The sequence below is a fragment of the Oryx dammah genome, unplaced genomic scaffold (assembly GCF_014754425.2).
Source record: "Oryx dammah isolate SB20612 unplaced genomic scaffold, SCBI_Odam_1.1 HiC_scaffold_14, whole genome shotgun sequence".
Taxonomy (NCBI): domain Eukaryota; kingdom Metazoa; phylum Chordata; class Mammalia; order Artiodactyla; family Bovidae; genus Oryx; species Oryx dammah.
This window is the reverse complement of record NW_024070198.1, coordinates 45,842,165-45,860,245: the sequence shown is the minus strand read 5'-3', so window position 1 is coordinate 45,860,245 and position 18,081 is coordinate 45,842,165.

Here is an 18,081-nt window from a genome sequence, read left to right as displayed (position 1 = left end):
GGGATCACACCTTCGTCTCCTGCACTGCAGGTGGATTCTTTACCCCTGAGCCACCTGGAAAGCCTTGCTGTTCTAAACCTGCTTAACAAACATGCATTCTCTTACTTTCGTGTTAACGGAACCAGCTGAAACATTATTTGGCAGGGGTCCAAACAGTTCTATGAAACTTGAATGTTTCAGGGATTGTCATTGGACCTCCAATCAACACATATGGTCCTGTTATGATGAGCTAGGTTACTATATAGAATATGGTGCTCTTCCATTTTATAAGAACATAGAGGCTATGATAACAATACTAGAGAAAGTTGCTAATGAATGTTAAAGGGATGGGATTTCTCTAATGAGCTGATGCTTACAAAGCATGCTGGGAGAAACAAGGTAATCCAGGTTAGCTTGACCATCAGCATTACAATTTCATTTGATCATCTCACCAAAGCCTGTGGATTGGAGTTGTCTCCTTGGATCTGACACTTCTCTGGGTCTAAACAACATCCTGCAGCCAGCCCCAGGTGCTGTATTGGTGCCCCTGTGTGTGGTTTGTAGCCACACAGGTAGACGTTGGCAGCCTCCTGCTTTCTGGTTGGCCTCTTGGAAGTCCTGGAAACTGGCTATTCTGCAAAGTGCAGGCAGACACCTACCAATTTCCAGAACAGGCTCTCCTTCCTGCCCTCATCCACTCTGAGACCATCTTCTTCGTCCCAGAAAGCAGCCACTGAGTGCAGATCTGAAGCCAGGTTCTTAGTGATCTAATCTGTTGGCTTTCTACAGCCTGGACCAGCATGCAGGCCTGGTGTGTGTGGGAGAGGATGTGTGGGGGAGGATGTCTAGAGTCAGTTTGGAATTGGAAACTCTAGCTTGGAGAGGAGCCAGGCTCCTTGGTCCCTGAGCCCCTCCAGGCTCTCCCAACCATGGCACCCAGGTCCCCCACCCCAGAAGGCACCATATGCATAGGTCCCCTGGCCAAGCGTGCCACCTGGAAAGCCTTGCTGTTCTAAACCTGCTTAACAAACGTGCATTCTCTTACTTTCATGTTAACGGAACCAGCTGAAACATTATTTGGCAGGGGTCCAAACGGTTCTATGAAACTTGAATGTTTCAGGGATCGTCGTAGTACCTCCAATCAACACACGTAGTCCTGTTATGATGAGCTAGGTTACCTTATAGAATACTGTGCTCTTCCACTTTATAAGAACATAGAGGCTATGATAACAATACTAGAGAAAGTTCCTAATGAATGTGCTGATGCCTCCCTAGCAGCTGGGGCTGCTGTCTGTGGTCTGGTCCTCAGCCTCTGTCCTCACCCCAAACCCCTCCTCCCCCAGGACCCAGGGACACAACTGGGGACTCCACTTGTAGACTGCTCTGACATCTCATCTTTCCTCTTCTCCTTTGCCTTTTGCATCTCTTCTTTTCACAGCAATTTGCAAGGCCTCCTCAGACAGCCATTTTCCCTTTCCGTGTTTCTTTTTCTTGGGGATGGTCTTGATCCTGGCCTCTTGTACAATGTCACGAACCTCCGTCCATAGTTCATCAGGCACTCTGTCTATCAGATCTAGTCCCTTAAACCTATTTCTCACTTCCACTGTATAATCATAAGGGATTTAATTTAGGTCATGCCTGAATGTTCTAGTGGTTTTCCCTACTTTCTTCAATTTAAGTCTGAATTTGGCAATAGGGAGTTCATGATCTGAGCCACAGTCAGCTCCCGGTCTTGTTTTTACTGACTGTATAGAGCTTCGTCATCTTTGGCTGCAAAGAATATAATCAATCTGATTTTGGTATTGACCATCTTGTGATATCCATGTGTAGAATCTTCTCTTGTGTTGTTGGAAGAGGGTGTTTGCTATGACCAGTGCGTTCTCTTGGCAAAAACTCTGTTAGACAAGGAGGCCTTCCATGGGGTCACAAAGGGTTGAATACGACTGAACTGAACTGATATCTCATAGCTAGCCACGAGAAGCCAGCAAAGCCATCCACTTCTTTGAGCTTCTGTTTTCTCAGGATGAAAAAACAATAAGTAATTAATAATAGAAATGGCAACCAGTGTGGGATTGAGCAGAAGAAGTCTGCAGTCAGGGTGCCTGGACTCAGGCCTCATTCTAATTATCTGTGAAATGGGATCACAGTAGTAGCAGCTTTGCTCTCAGAGATGTGAGAATGAACTGCGATGAGGGATGTAAAGAGGTCTTGATAACTGACAGCCAGGCCCCTCCCCACGGAACTGGGAGCAGGCAGAGAGTGGTGGCGATTGCAAAAGCTAGAGCCTGTTGTCCCTTTAGCAACCATGTTAATAATTCTTTCGTTCTGTCAACGAGCAACAGACAACTTAAACCCAAGGAGGTTAGTAAACTTACCCAGGCATCCAAAGCCGGCAAGTGGCAGAGAGACAGGAAGCACAGGTCTCCAGGGACTTGTTCGTTTTTTTTTTTTTCTTAACCAGTATTTGATTCTGTTCCACAAACATGTGTCTGCGTCTGAGTGAGGGTAGAGGCTGAGGGTGGAGGCTGAGGGTGGAGGCTGGGTTGGAGGCTGAGGGTGGAGGCTGGGGGTGGAGGCTGGGGGTGGAGTGCAGGGACTAAGGAAGGGGTCCCTGCCCCTGAGCCCTGCCCAGCAGGACACATGGCCTTCCTGGCGTTGCCCATGGGGCTCAGCCCCTCATTTCCACATCTGTGTGCCTCACAGGGGACCCAGATCTGGTTCATTCAGAACAAAAAGCTTGCTCAGGTGAAACAGATCCAGCTTGCTTCAAGTACATCCTCTGCCTGACCGGAGAGGGTGGGGTCCCCCGACATGACCCTCCCAGGCACACCCAGATCAAGCAGCAGCCAGTGACCTCAGGACTTTGTGCTTTCTTAAAATAGAAAGCAAGGCCCGGTTAGTCATGCTGACCTGGGTCACTGGATTATTAAAGCTGAACCCAAGGAGGAACCGAGACCTGGGAAGTCTGTGGAGCATTCAATGCCCTGAACGCGATTTTGCACGGAAGGAATGTCAGCCCAGCCCAGGCTGCTCCCTGCCCTTCCTGCACCAAGGGCTCACACCACCCACAAACTGATCATCCTTAGAGCATCACTGAGAATTCCAGACCATGTCCTAGTTACCAAAAAGATAAATGAATTTGTCCTTGTGACAGGCTTCACACCATGGAAGTTTCATTTTCAAAATGCTTAAATGTTTAGCAGAGACATTACTTTGCCAACAAAGGTCTGTATAGTCAAAGCTATGGCTTTTCCAGTAGTCATGTACAGATGTGAGAGTTGGACCATAAAGAAGGCTGAGTAAGTAAGTGTCAGTCGCTCAGTCGTGTCCGACTCTCTGCGATGCTATGGACTGTAGCCTGCCAGGCTCCTCTGTCCATGGGATTCTCCAGGCAAGAATACTGGAGTGGGTTGCCTTTCCCTTCTCCAGGGGATCTTTCCACCCAAGGAATCGAACCCAGGTCTCCCACATTACGGGAAGATTCTTTACCATCTGAGCTACAGGAAGGAACCAGAAGGTTGAGCGCCAAAGAATTGATGGTTTCTAATTATGGTGCTGGAGAAGACTCTTGAGAATCCCTTGGACAGTAAGGAGAGCAAACCAGTCAGTCCTAAAGGAAATCAACCCTGAATATTCATTGGAAGGACTGATGCTGAAGCTGAAGCTCCAATACTTAGGCCACCTGATGTGAAGAACTGACCTCATCAGAAAAGACCCTGATGCTGGGGAAGACTGAGGGCAGGAGGAAAGGGGGTGATAGAGGATGAGATGGTTGGATGGCATCACCGACTCAATGGGCATGAGTCTGAGAAAGGATAATGAAGGACAGAGAAGCCTGGCGTGCTGCAGTCCACGCGGTTGCAAAGAGTCAGACACGATCGAGCAACTGAACAACAACAACACAAAGATGCAGCTAGAAATGCGTTGTCTTTTCTGACTGCTCACTTAGAGGAACTACTTTAAAAACAGACATCTCTCACGCCTCCACCTCCCACTGCTCACCACGAGGGGTAGACAGAATTTTTCACCTTGACTCTTTCCTCTGCCCCGCTGGCTGGCCTGAAGCAGAACACTTCCCCAAAACGGTCAGCTCGGGCATGTTTCTTCTGGAAGGGAGGGTTCTGCTTTTCTAATTCAGTGCACAGATGGAGGGGCTTCCAGGAAAATGTAACCCCGCAGACATCAGTGCCTGTCCGTGTGTGCTTCCCCAAACGCCCTGCAGGAGAGAGTTCAGTGAATCCGGCTGAAACCAGATACCTCAGATTGAGATGCTAACCCATGTGGCTGGGACTCGAACCCAGCCAAAAGCCAGGGTCTTCCAAGATCACAGACCTGCTTTCAGTATCTAATGAAGCTCAGGTTCTTGATGTCTCATTGCAGAAAGAATTCAGTGAGAAAATGTGATAGCTAAGAAGTGGATTTATTCAGACAGAAATACACTCCACAGCAGAGTGTGGGCCATCGCAGAGGGCAAGTGAGGCCTCGAAATGTGTCGTGGCTAGCTTTTACGAGCTGGGTAATTTCATAGGCTAGTGAGCAGGAGGATTATTCCAACTATTTTGGAGGGGTGGAGATTTCCAGGAATTGGGCCACGGCCCACTTTTTGGAAACCCAGTGAAACTGGGTACTTGTTTAGAATTAACCCATTTCACAGATGAGGACTGAGGCTTACATTAGTGAAATGCTGTGTCCACCATCCCAAAGCAAGGGAGAGACTGAGCAGAGAGAGATTCCAGCGCAGACCATCCACCATGTCTCAGGTGAGACATGCAGCCTGGGGCTGATCACCTCCGGGTGGCCTCTTGTGTGTGTATCAAAGCATTGCACAAAGTCCCAGGTGTGCATTCAAGCACTGGGCCCTGACCACCATCAGGCGTCCTCCTGGTATGTGAGCCTTAGGGTCAACTGAGTGGGCTGGATTCTTTACGTGCTAAATCATCTTCCTGAGACTTAAAAAGCTGACTGTTTTCACCAGTGTTATCTTTATGATCTTTATCTTGAGACAGACAAGCCTCTTGATGGCTCCATCACTGTGCTAAGCAGGGGTTACGTGTTCGGTTGACGGCAGGTGGTGAAGTGCAGAAAGCACACACTTTTTGTGTTGAGACTTGAGTCTTAGTGAGGACTTGGTGAACAAATAGTTACTGAGCGCTTGGTCAATTTAGGGCTTCCCAGGTGGCGCAGTGGTAAAGAACCCACCTGCCAGTGCAGAAGACACAAGAGACACAGGTTCAACCCCCCGGTCAGGAAGACCCCTTGAAGAAGGAAATGGCAATCCACTCCAGTGTTCTTGCCAAGGAGGGTCCCACGGACAGAGAAGCCCGGTGAGCTGCAGTCCATAGGGTTGTAAAGAGTCGGACATGACTGAGCATGCACGCACTTAGTCCATTTAAGACAGGAGACAGGATCTGGGAACCCAGCTGGATGGACGTGGAGTCAGACCTGATGAGGCTTTCAAGCAGAAACTCTGGGAGCATCTTGAAGGGGAACCTGAACTAATTGAGAATGTTCCCCTGAGAAAGACCTGGCCTTCATTCCACCCCACCCCGAATTCTGGACCTTAGAGAAGATCTAATCTAATCCGCCGGTCACAGGGAAAGCCAAGGAAGCTCAGATCTAGCAACTCAAGAGATTCATGTTTCTGTTTCCTCATTTGAAAAGAAATAGAAGGGTAGAAGGAGATTTAAGATCCTTTAAGTTTTTTTCTTTTTTCTTAATTTCATTAAGCTTATTGTTTAAAGAAACATTTGCATAAGAAAATGTGAACAGGTCAAGGTTCCAAGTACAGGATGCATGGTAAGTGTTTCTGAGAGGACGCTTCTATCAGTATTTTCTGTGAATTCTGCTGCTGTTATATTCCATGAGGACATGATCAGCCTTTTATGCGGGGGTCTTACTTTGCTGTATGGTGTTGTTGAAACGTTCCCTTCAGCATTTGCCTAAGAAAAGTCAAATAATGCCATCTGCAGCAACATGGGTGGACCCAGAGATTATCCTACTAAGTAAGACAGGCGGAGACAAATATCACATGACATCACTTACACGTGGAATCTAAAATATGACACAAATTAACCTATCCATGACCGAAACAGACTCACAGACGTAGAGAACAGACTTGTGTTTGCCAAGGGGGAGGAGAGCAGGGGAGGGGTGATGGGAGATTGAGATTAGCTGATGCAGATTAGTATAAACAGAATGGGTATACTACAAGGTCCTACTGTAGAGCCAAGGAAATGTATTCAGTATCCTGGGATAAACCCTAATGGAAAAGAATATTAAAAAGAATATATAAATATATATATATATGAATCACTAGCAGCAAAAGTGATACGTAGTGTACAGCAGAAATTAACACAGCATTGTAAATCAACTACACTTCAATAAAATACATTTAAAAAAGGAAAAGCATGCCCAAGAACCTCGAAAAAGGGACAATGAGTGAATGATGATGACAATCATGTATACTTTACAGAATATGAAAAAGTTATTCTTTTGAAAAAAATGAGGGTTCTTTGAAATAGATTCCTAATTTCCAGAGTCCTCTATTTTTTATTGACAAATAAGTGCCCTGGAGCTGATGGTATACTGTTGAGGCAATTCCAAGGTCATGTGTCTGGGAGCTCTGGCTTTTTACTGAGTGTACCAACCCATGTGTGTCTCAGGCCCTGCTGTGAGTGCAATGCCTATGGAAGGTTTCTTTGGCTATAATATGACCCAAGTCAGTTAACTGGTAAACTGCTACTCCCAACACTGCCCAATGAATGTAAACATCTAGCTTAATACCTTTATGAAAATTTGGCCACCCTGGATGTCTTCAGTTAAATAAAATCTTGTAGAGAATTTTGATAACCAGAGAGATGATGCATCCCTTTTTCAGAGAACAGTAAAGATCAGTGGCATTCAAGATGCTCATGGCTGAACAGCAAACCATCTGGGCTCAGGAGGACCCCTTTGAAAGTATCCACAGATTGCTTGAGAACCCTAGAGAGCTTTTCTTCATGTGGGCCGATGCTGTCGATAGCATATTAGAAATTAAAACTGCTAAATGTTCGTCTTTTATTTATTGAAAAATAAATCCATTACATGTTAATATAAACAACACGTTTTAAAGAAAAATAGCTATTTCTAAAAACCAAAAGTAATTTAGAGAGAAGAGTGGCGTTCTTTTGTATTTTTGTGGATCTCTACAACGTCTGACTTAACAGAAAACGGCCTGATCCTTCTGTCTGCTCTGTCTACCATCTGCCATCAGCTGTCATGGTTGAAGAAAATTTAGCCTTGCATGGAGATACAGACAGAGTGGGGTGTTTTATGGGCCTTTATGTGTCTTTGCTTTAAGTTCAGTTGCAATGTGGAATCTAAAACCATGTGAGTGAATTTTCCCTTCTCTGTTACGTTAACACGTTGCATTCTTTGCACTGGTCTCTTGTCTACTGTGCCTGGATCATTTAACCATGCATGCTTTTCTAACATCACATATTGATAACTTAAAAAATACTGGTTCACTGACTTACACAGATCTTCCAAATGTTGACACGTTCATTATAAATACTGAAAACTCACATTTGTTAATTTTACCATCTATCTCATCAGAAAGGTCTTTAAAGATTGGGAAGCTGGTAAGCTCAGGATGGCAGATACAAGTTTTCCAGGATTCGAATCTTTGCTTGAAAGCTCAGATTGTATCATTGGCAACAAATACTGTCAGTTGTTTTCCCTAAAGTGACAGACTCACTTTATTCATTTTTGAGAAAATGTTGCCAAATACTCCACACTGAATAACCATAGTTTGTCAGTCATTCTTTCGAATTGAATGGAGTTACATGAAAAAGGCAATAAGTTTAGTTCACAATTCAACTGAGTTCACAAGTGCTTTTCCTGGAGACAATCACCATGCTTCGATACGTAGCAAACACACTGTGTGCAGATGTCCGTTTTGATCAAAGGTGTTCCTAACTAGAACTGACCCCCTCAACCTCCCACCATCTGGTGGTTTGATGAGTATGTCTTGATTTGTGCCAAAGTGAAAGTGTTAGTCATTCAGTCATGCCCAGCTCTTTTCTACCCTGTGGACCATAGCACGGCTCCTCTGTCCATGGAATTTTCCAGGCAGGAATACTTCTCCAGGAGATCTTCCCTACCCAGGGAACGAACCCCGGTCTCCCGCATTGCAGGCAGATTCTTTACCATCTGAGCCACCAGGGAAGCCCTTGATTTGTGACAAGGTGCAAGCAATTTTACCCACCAGGGCAAGTTATCAACCTAGTTCAAAGGGCAGATAACATTTTTCTTTGATGTTGTTCAGTCCCTCAGTCGTGTCTGACTCTTTGCAACCGCATGGACTGCAGCACTCCAGGCTTTCCTGTCCTTCACTATCTCCCAGAGTTTGCTCAAACCCATGTCCACTGAGTAGGTGATGCCATTCAACCATCTCATCCTCTGCCATCCCCTTCTCCTCCTGCCTTCAATCTTTCCTGGCATCAGGGTCTTTTCTAATGAGTCAGTTCTTTGCATCAGGTGGCCAAAGTATTGGGGCTTTAGCTCCAGCATCAGTCCTTCCAATGAATATTTGAAGTTGATTTCCTTTAGGATGGACTGGTTTGATCTCCTTGCTGGCCAAGGGACTCTCAAGAATTTTCTCCAACACCACAGTTCAAAAGCATCAGTTCTTCAGCACTCAGCTTTCTTTAGAGTCCAGCTCTCACATCCATACATGACTACTGGGAAAACCATAGCTTTGATGAGACGGACTTTTGTCCACAAAGTAATGTCTCTGTAACATCTTACTACTGTGATGAAAATAGTTTTGACCAGAACAAGGAACTCTATGGGAACAATATTTGAAAAGGAAGGTTAGACAGTTTCCAAGATGTAAGTGGGAATCTATGTCTTTAAAAAGCCTCAGAAATGGATGGCCATGTCTTTCTCTGTTTTTCCAGACACTGACAATTCTGGGGGTTGGAAACATGTAAAATGTAATTATATCCACATCATGGGATGTAATGAAGCCACTGAAAGTGATGATTGAGAAGAAAATATGTACAAATAATGTGTGAAGGAGGCAAGAGTTCTCCTATTGATCAGGGTATCCCTCCAGATGGGGGGAAGCACTGGGTTTTATTTTTTCTTACATTCTCCTGTGGTTCCCACAGTCGGCATGCGTTACTTTCATATTTGGAAATGACGACCAACATTCTTTCATTCTTTTTAAAAAGGCAGAGGACTCCTCAGGTAGTCCAGTGGTTTAGAATCCACCTGCCAAGGCAGGGGACACAGGTTTGAGCCCTGTTCCGGGAAAATTCCGCATGCCACAGGGCAGCTAAGTCTGTGCCCCATGACTTCTGAGCCTGCATTCCAGAACCTGTGAGCCACAACTACCGAGGCCTGAGGGCCTGACGCCCATGCTCTGAACCAAGGGAAACCATCGCAATGAGAGGCTTGCTTGCTGCAGCTAGAGAAATGTGTGGATAGCAATAAAGATCCAGCGCAGCCAAAAATAAATAAATGTTTAAAAATGAAATAAATAAATAAAATAAAAAAGGCAGAGAACAGGAAATGAGGAAAATCGGTTCACTGATCACAGGGTCTATATGTCTAAGTGTCATAACCAGAATCATAGAAAAAAGGTAAAAACAGAAAGATGAAGGCCACCCCCACTGTGGAGGGGCTTCACCAGGATGAGAGATGGTCTGGCCTCGTCACTGTCAGCTGGTGCCAGCAGTGGCTGCTCTGGATGTTTATCAGTAGTATTTGTATCTGTAAACAGCCTCATGTGTTTATGTGCTACAATCCCCAGTGGCAAGAGGTATCTCCAGGATGACCTTGAAAGCTTCCCACATTCTTTTGGTAAAGTCCTGTTGGGGGCTAAGTGCTTACATCTCTCCAAGTTCTTATGTCGAATCCCTAAACCCAACAGGATGGTACTTGGAGGTGGGCTTTGAGGTGAAGCAGACTCAATGGATATAAACTTGAGCCAACTCCGGGAGATAGTGGAAGACAGAGGAGCCTGGAGCGCAGCGGTCCACAGGGACACAAAACAGGAGACAAGAGTACATGTTGGCAAAGACGGAGGAGAGCAAGTAGAACGCTCTGCCACTGCTCGCAGGAAAGCAAACAGTACATCACTACGGAGAACAAAGTGGCTTTTTAAAAATATTACCCACGTGATTCAGCAATTCCATTCTGCTTACTTATCCGAGTGATTTAGATGAGGTCCCGAGGCCAGGCCCTCCCGACGGATCAGGATCCTTAAGGAACGTGATGAGGACCCAGCTCTGTCTGTCCCTCTGTGAGCATGCACTGGGGAAAGGCCAGGATGTCAGCAAGCTGCTGTCTGGAAACCAGGATGTGAGTCCCCACCAGGGGCTGAGTCTGCAGGGACCTTGACCTTGGACTCCAGCCTCCCAACCTGGGAGAACGACACGTCTGCTGTTTGAGCCCCCAGAATGTGGTACTTTGTTAGCAGCCTAAGCTGACGAACATGGGCTCTTCCGACCCATTCATTAGTGGAGGGCATGGCGAACTTGAGCAGACTGGAGACGCAAAGGTAGCTGTGTTTTCTGAAAAGCCCCGGAAACTGGGGCTTACTAAACAAAATGCGTACCTATGCAACGGAATAGTATTCATCTACAGAAAGGACTGAAGTACTGACATCTGTTGCAACGTGAACAGGCCTTGAAAGCATGAGGCTCAGTGAAGACTGCAGACATAAGAATCCACGTGCTGTCGAATTCCATCCATATGTGATGTTCACGCCACAGAGAGATCAGGAAAAACAGAAAGAAGGCCAGTGTCCCTTAGAGCTGGGAGTGGGGACAGGAGGATCAAGGAGTGCTCCATCAAGGGTACAAGGTTTCTTTGTGAGATTGTGAAAATTTTCTAAAATTGCAGTGATAGTTTCACCTCTGTGTGAATATACTAAAAACCATTGAACTGTACATTTTCAGTGGGTGAGTTGTATGGTATGTTAATTATATCTCCATAAAGTACCTCTTCCAACAACACAAGAGAAGACTCTACATGTGGACATCACCAGATGGCCAATACCGAAATCAGATTGATTATATTCTTTGCAGCCAAAGATGGAAAAGCTCTATACAGTCAGCAAACACAAGACTGGGAACTGACTGGCTTAGATCATGAACTCAGATCATGAACTTACTGCCAAGTTCAGACTTAAATTGAAGAAAGTAGGGAAAATCACTAGATCATTCAGGTATGACCTAAATCAAATCCCTTACAACTATACAGTGGAAGTGAGAAACAGATTCGAGGGTTTAGATCTGATAGACAGAGTGCCTGAAGAACTATGGACAGAGGTTCGTGACATTGTACAGGAAGGAGGCAGGGATCAAGACCATCCCCAAGAAAAAGAAATGCAAAAAAGGCAAAAAGGTTGTCTGAGGAGGTCTTACAAATAGCTGAGCAAAGAAGCGAAAGGCAAAGGAGAAAAGGAAAGATACAGCCATTTGAATGCAGAGTTCCAAAGAAGAGCAAGGAGAGATAAGAAAGCCTTCCTCAGTGATCAATGCAAAGAAATAGAGGAAAACAATAGAATGGGAAAGACTGGACATATCTTCAAGAAAATTAGAGATACCAAGGTAATGTTTCATGCAAAGATGGGCACAATAAACGACAGAAATGGTATGGACCTAACAGAAGCAGAAGATATTAATAAAAGGTTGCAAGAATACACAGAAGAACTGTACAAAACAGATCTTCACGACCCAGATAACCATGATGGTGTGATCTCTCACCTAGAGCCAGACATCCTGGAATGTGAAGTCAAGTGGGCCTTAGGAAGCATCACTACGGACAAAGCTAGTGGAGGTGATGGAATTCCAGATGAGCTGATTATATCAAATCCTTAAAAATGATGCTGTGAAAGTGCTGCACTCAATATGCCAGCAAATTTGGAAAACTCAGTGGCCACAGGACTGGAAAAGGTCAGTTTTCATTCCAACCCCAAAGAAAGACAACGCCAAAGAATGTTCAAACTACCGCACAATTGCACTCATCTCATATGCTAGCAAAGTAATGCTCAAATTCTCCAAGCCAGGCTTCAACAGTACATGAACCATGAACTTCCAGATGTTCAAGCTGGATTTAGAAAATGTAGAGGAACTAGAGATCAAATTTCCAACATCTGCTGGATCATTGAAAATGCAAGAGAGTTCCAGAAAAACATCTACTTCTGCTTTATTGATTATGCCAAAGCCTTTGACCATGGGGATCACAACAAACTGTGGAAGATTCTTAAAAAGATGGGAATACCAGACCACCTGACCTGCCTTCTGAGAAAGCTGTATGCAGGTCAGGAAGCAACGTTTAGAATGGACATGGAACAACAGACTGGTTCCAAATAGGGAAAGAAGTATGTCAAGACTGTATATTGTCACCCTGCTTATTTAACTTATACACGGAGTACATCATGCAACATGCCAGGCTGGATGAAGCACAAGCTGGAGTCAAGATTGCCAGGAGAAATATCAATAACCTCAGATGTGCAGATGACTCCACCCTTATGGAAGAAAGTAAAGAACTAAAGAATCTCTTGATGAAAGTGAAAGAAGAGAGTGAAAAAGTTGGCTTAAAACTCAACATTCAGAAAACGAAGATCATGGCATCTGGTCCATCACTTCATGGGAAATAGGTGGGGAAACAATGGAAACAGTGAAAGACTTTATTTTGGGGGGCTCAAAAATCACTGCAGATGATAACTACAGGCATGAAATTAAAAGACACTTGCTCCTTGGAAGAAAAGCTATGACCAGCCTAACAGCATATTAAAAAGCAGAGACATTACTTTGCCAACAAAGGTCTGTCTAGTCAAATCTATGGTTTATCCTGTGGTCATGTATGGATGTGAGAGTTGGACTGTGAAGAAGGCTGAGTGCCAAAGAATTGATGCTTTTGAACCGTGGTGTTGGAGAAGACTCTTGAGAGTCCCTTGGACTGCAAGGAGACCCAACCAGTGCATCCTAAAGGAGATCAGTCCTGAATATTCATTGTAAGGACTGATGCTAAAGCTGAAACTCCAATACTTTGGCCACCTGATGTGAAGAACTGACTCACTGGAAAAGCCCCTGATGCTGGGAAATATTGAAGGTGGGAGGAGAAGGGGACAACAGAGGATGAGATGGTTGGATGGCATCACCGACTGGATGGACATGAGTTTGAGCAAGCTCTGGGAGTTGGTGATGGACAGGGAGGCCTGGCATGCTGTAGTCCATGGGGTCACAAAGAGTTGGACATGACTGAGCAACTAAACTGACATGAACTGAAAGTTATTTTAAGTCTCTTACATTCTCTTCTAATATTTTTACATAAAGTTAACAAAAAATTGCTAAGAATGTGGGTAGAAGCCTCCTTTCTTCCAAGTTCCTGGATCTGTTCCCCTTCCTTCTTCACCAAGGCAGCCATGGTCATGGATTCTGTCCTTCTGTCTGTGGTTGAGGTCATGGTTCCATAGCTTCAAAGCATCTTTTATTTCCACTACAAAAGTTCTGGGAGACAGAATCATTATTTGCTCATTTCCATTTGACAGATGAGCAAACTGAGGTCCAAAAGGACAAAATTGAGCTGCCCAAGGTCAAAACTCCAAGTCAACTCCCACAAGACACAATTGTGCTGTGTTACCAACCTGTTTTTTGTTCCCTATTTTTCCAAGCCTCTTTGGCAAAATCTCACAAGTGGTCCCTTTAATCTGTTTCCATGAAAAGAACGTTATGCATAACATTAGCAGTGAATATGTTACATGCAGAAATCTCAAAACATCTCTGGTATTTTTCAGGAAACATTTTTACAGTCTTAAGGTGATTTTACAAATCCTTCTCTAAAAGGTGAAAATTGCTATTCTGAACAGCTCGAGCAGACAATCCAGTTTTCTTAAGTAGAACTCGATTAATTCACACCTGCCGGACCTGCAAATGTCACAAATCTCCCAACAAGCCTTGAACATTTTACAGCTTTTGTCTGCCAAGGGCGAGAAACAGGAGGAGCTGAGAGCCTTTGCATTTCACATATTTCATCACAGAGGCAATGGACGTGCTATGAGCCATGAAATATATGCTCGGAAAGGGATGAATAAAACCCATAAACTCTGCTAGAATCCCAATTCGGGCAGCCCCTGACCACTTCCACCCCAGCACCCCTCTGTGACTCACCCTAAAACCAGCCACTGTGCCTCAGACAAGCCACTATGCCCGCTGACTTTCAGGGGGCCCCGAGGATCTACAAGGCATCCTGGGTAGACACAGAGATGGACAAGACTTGGCCCTTGCCTTCAGTGTAGTTTTACTCGTTAATTGATGCTGATTTGCTTCTTATTAAACTGTGGCCCATAATAGTGAGAAATAACATTTTTTAAAGGTGCCCTTTATATCCAGGAATAGAGACGCACACATTGGCTGGGGCCTCAGTGCATGGTGCCTGGCAGATGAGCCAGAGGCCCCGGAACCCCAGCTCCACATGGACAATCCAGGTGCCTGCGACCTTATATGACCTCATATGGAAACAAGATCCTTGCAGATGGAATTAGTGAAGAGGAGGTCCTCCTGGATTGGGCCCTTAATCCAGCTTCCCTGGTGGCTCAGTGGGTAAAGCATCCACCTGCAGTGCGGCAGAGCTGTGTTTGATCCCTGGCTTGAGAAGATCCCCTGGAGAAGGAAATGGCAACCCACTCCAGTACTCTTGCCTGGAAAATCCCCTGGACAGAGGAGCCTGGCGGGCTACCGTCCATGGAGTCAGAAAGACTCGGACACGACTGAGCGACTAACACTTTCACTTTCACACTTAATTCAGCAGAGTGTCCTTATAAGACCTGGGGAATTTGGACAGAGAGTCACACACACGGGGGAGACGGAGACGCTGGGATGAGACAGCTACGTGGGAATGAGGCAGAGATGGGAGAGATGCAGCCACAGCCAGGGGATGCCTGGGAAGATTCCACTGGGACCTGGAAGAGGCAGGAAGATCGCCCGGGTCTCAGAGGGAACGTGGCCCTTCGGTCACCTGGATTTTGGATCCCTGGCGTCCAGGACTGTGAGACTAGAGGGCCCCCAGCATGTGGCACCATGCATGGCAGCTCTGGCAAAGCAGCACTCATCCGTCTGAAATCAAGGTCCCCTCCCCTGGGACTGTGCTCCTCACTTTGCTGAGCACGGCGTCCGGGACTTGGTTTTTTCCCTGCTCCCCGCTGTGCTAGGTGGTCACCCCCACTCCTGAACCCTGGACCCTAACCCGCCTGCCTGCCCTCGATGACCGGGGGGTCCTAGCCTGGCCTCCTCCATCCCAGGGCTCCCCAGGAGTCATGGAGCCACGCTTGTGGGTTTCAGGCCCACAGACCTTGCCGTCCCTCCCTGAGAGGCTGTGACAGAGACAGGACACAGAGCTGAATCGGCCAAGCCTCTTGACTAGGCAAAGGTCTCAATCGGGGGTCCAGACAAGCTCCCCCAGGGCTGGAGATGCTGGTCTGCTATTCCCAGGAACCCAGGGGTCCAGGCCTTGCAGGACCATGTCAGGTTTCCAGGCCCCTGCAGCCTTCTCTCTCTGGTTATGCAGCTTCCGGCCTCCCCGCCCCTCCCAGAGGTGTGGCTCTCCTCCGCAACAGGCGCCCATCTGGTAGGAGGCCCCCTATCCTGGACCTGGGTCTTTGCGCCCCCCAGTGGTGCACCTGTGGCTGTGCTGAGCGCTCCAGCTGGACAGGGGTCCCGGTGACCCAGGGCCACTCCCGAGGGGACACTCCTCGCCGGGGCAGCAGCCGCCAGTGACAGTGATCGCAGCGACAGGCACGGCCACAGCACTTCAACCAGAGCACCAGGCCCCGGGTTCCAAGGTGCCTCTTGAGAATGAAGATCCCCAGACCTCAGGAGCCCCACCCCGGCCATTCCCAGCAAACTCGGCTGACCCGAGCTAAGGATGCAGACAGCTTTGCAAAAGAGCCAGAGGGCCCTTTCCAGACTTGGGGCCACAGGCCTTTTGCTTTCTGCCCATCGGGAGGCAAGGAGAGGGACTGATAGCTTAGAAAGTTTAACAGACATGCAGCAAAATGAATTGATGGCCATTTAATCTAATTATACATCTGATAGGATTTTTTTAAAACATTTTCTAGCTTTCATATTTAATGATTTTTTTTTCAGAAGTATCAGTCCAAGAGGAACTGAACAAAAGAAACAAAACCTATCTGGGATGCACTGGTCTACATCCTGGCCCAGAAGCAAGTAGATCCTGGGTGTGGGGGGAACCCTGGTGGTGTGGTTTGGGGGGGTTGGCCCCACCAGGCTGTATGGCCAGGTCACGATGCTGAGCACCTGCTTGGGGACCAGATGCCCTGGGAGACGTGGAGGCAAACAGGAAAACCCCAGAGCTGCCCGCGTGGCTGCTGGGGAAGCTGGGGCTGTGGGGCGTCTCTAAGACAATGGCTGTGCCCTGAGGGGGCTGGCTCGGCGGGAGGGCAGGCCTGAGGCAGGAGTGAGCAGGTTCACCGAAGGCCTGAGTGAAAGGATGAATGGCTGGGTGTTGGAGCGGGTCAGAGGGCAACTGCAGGGACCCCCCGGGGTTGGAGCTGAGCCCACTCCTCATCACCCCTCACCCCCCTGACCCCCACCACACCCAGCTGAGTGACACACTGGGGGCTCCAGGCAAGCAGGGGTGGGGTCAAGGAACTTGGCTTTGCTCTCACTGGGTCAGAACCTCATTTCTCAGCCTTGGGCACTCTCTGCCTGCCCGCCCCAGCCTGCACCCAGGGACACCCCCCAAACCCAAGTGTTCCTTACCTGTAACTTGAAGCTCTAGACCAGGGGTCATGGGTCAAATCCAGCCAGGCCCCTGCTTTTGCAGACATTTTACTGGCATACAGCAAAGCTGGGTGGGGGCCCTGAAGGGTGAGGGCTCGTGATGACAACCCACAGACCCACAAAGCCCTTGTCTACAAGCGAAAGGCGCTCATAGTCATGTCCGACTCTTTGTGACCCTATTGGTTATACAGTCCATGGAATTCTCCAGAATACTGGAGTGGGTAGCCGTTCCCTTCTCCAGGGGAGCTTCCCAACCCAGGGATCGAACCCAGGTCTCCCACACTGCAGGCAGATTCTTTATCAGCTGATCCACCAGGGAAGCCCAAGAATACTGGAGTGGGTAGCCTATCCCTTCTCCAGGGGAATCTCCCTGACCCAGGAATCGAACCGGGGTCTCCTGCATTGCAGGCGGATTCTTAACTGAGCTGTCAGGGAAAGGGAAAGAGAAAGTGAAGTCACTCAGTCGTCTCTGACTCTTTGCCACCCGGTGGACTGTAGCCCGCCAGGCTTCTCCGTCCATCGGATTCTCCAGGCAAGAATATTGGAGTGGGTTGCCATTTCCTTCTCCAGGGGATCTTCCCGACCCAGGGATCGAACCCGGGTCTTGTGCAATGCAGGCAGACGCTTTAACCCCTGAGCCACCAGGGAAGCCCCTCTCAAAATAGTCTGAGGCAGAGTAGTTACGGCAAAGCCCTTAACTATTAATATTTGCATATTTACTCTGAGTCTCCCGCGCTAGAGGCACCTTTCTCAGTCGGAGCAGCACTGTCTCCTAGCAAGCAATCTGGAAACTGTTTCTGGTGAGTCACGGAAATATTCTTTCTAGTATATTTAACTTATTTTCCTTTCTGTTCTTGTACCTCCGCTGCCTAGTGGAGTCAAGGAAATATTTTTATCTTTTTGAAATTCGGCGCATAAGCAGGTGAGAGTCTATGCGTTCACGGCGGAAGCCTCAGAGACGATTTTTCACAACAGCGGGACCACCGCATCCGCACAGCCCCCGGCATCCGCATCCCGCTGCCCTTCCGAGGCGCAGCCACGAGAGGGCGGTACAAGCCCGCGAGAGCGCGGCGGGAGCCTGGCCCGCGGCCCCGCGGATGTGCACGCGCCCGGGACTGGCAGGGCGCCCGGGACTGGCAGGCCTTCTGGAGTTCTCAGCGGGAGTCGCTGAAAAGTCTGCGTCCGAACCACTGAAGGGACCGGTCTAGCATGTGAGACACACGCCGAGCACATGTCCATCTGGATGCTCCCGCCCCCAGTGACTCGAGATGGCTTGTCCTCAGGGAGTCCCTTGGCCTGCAAGGAG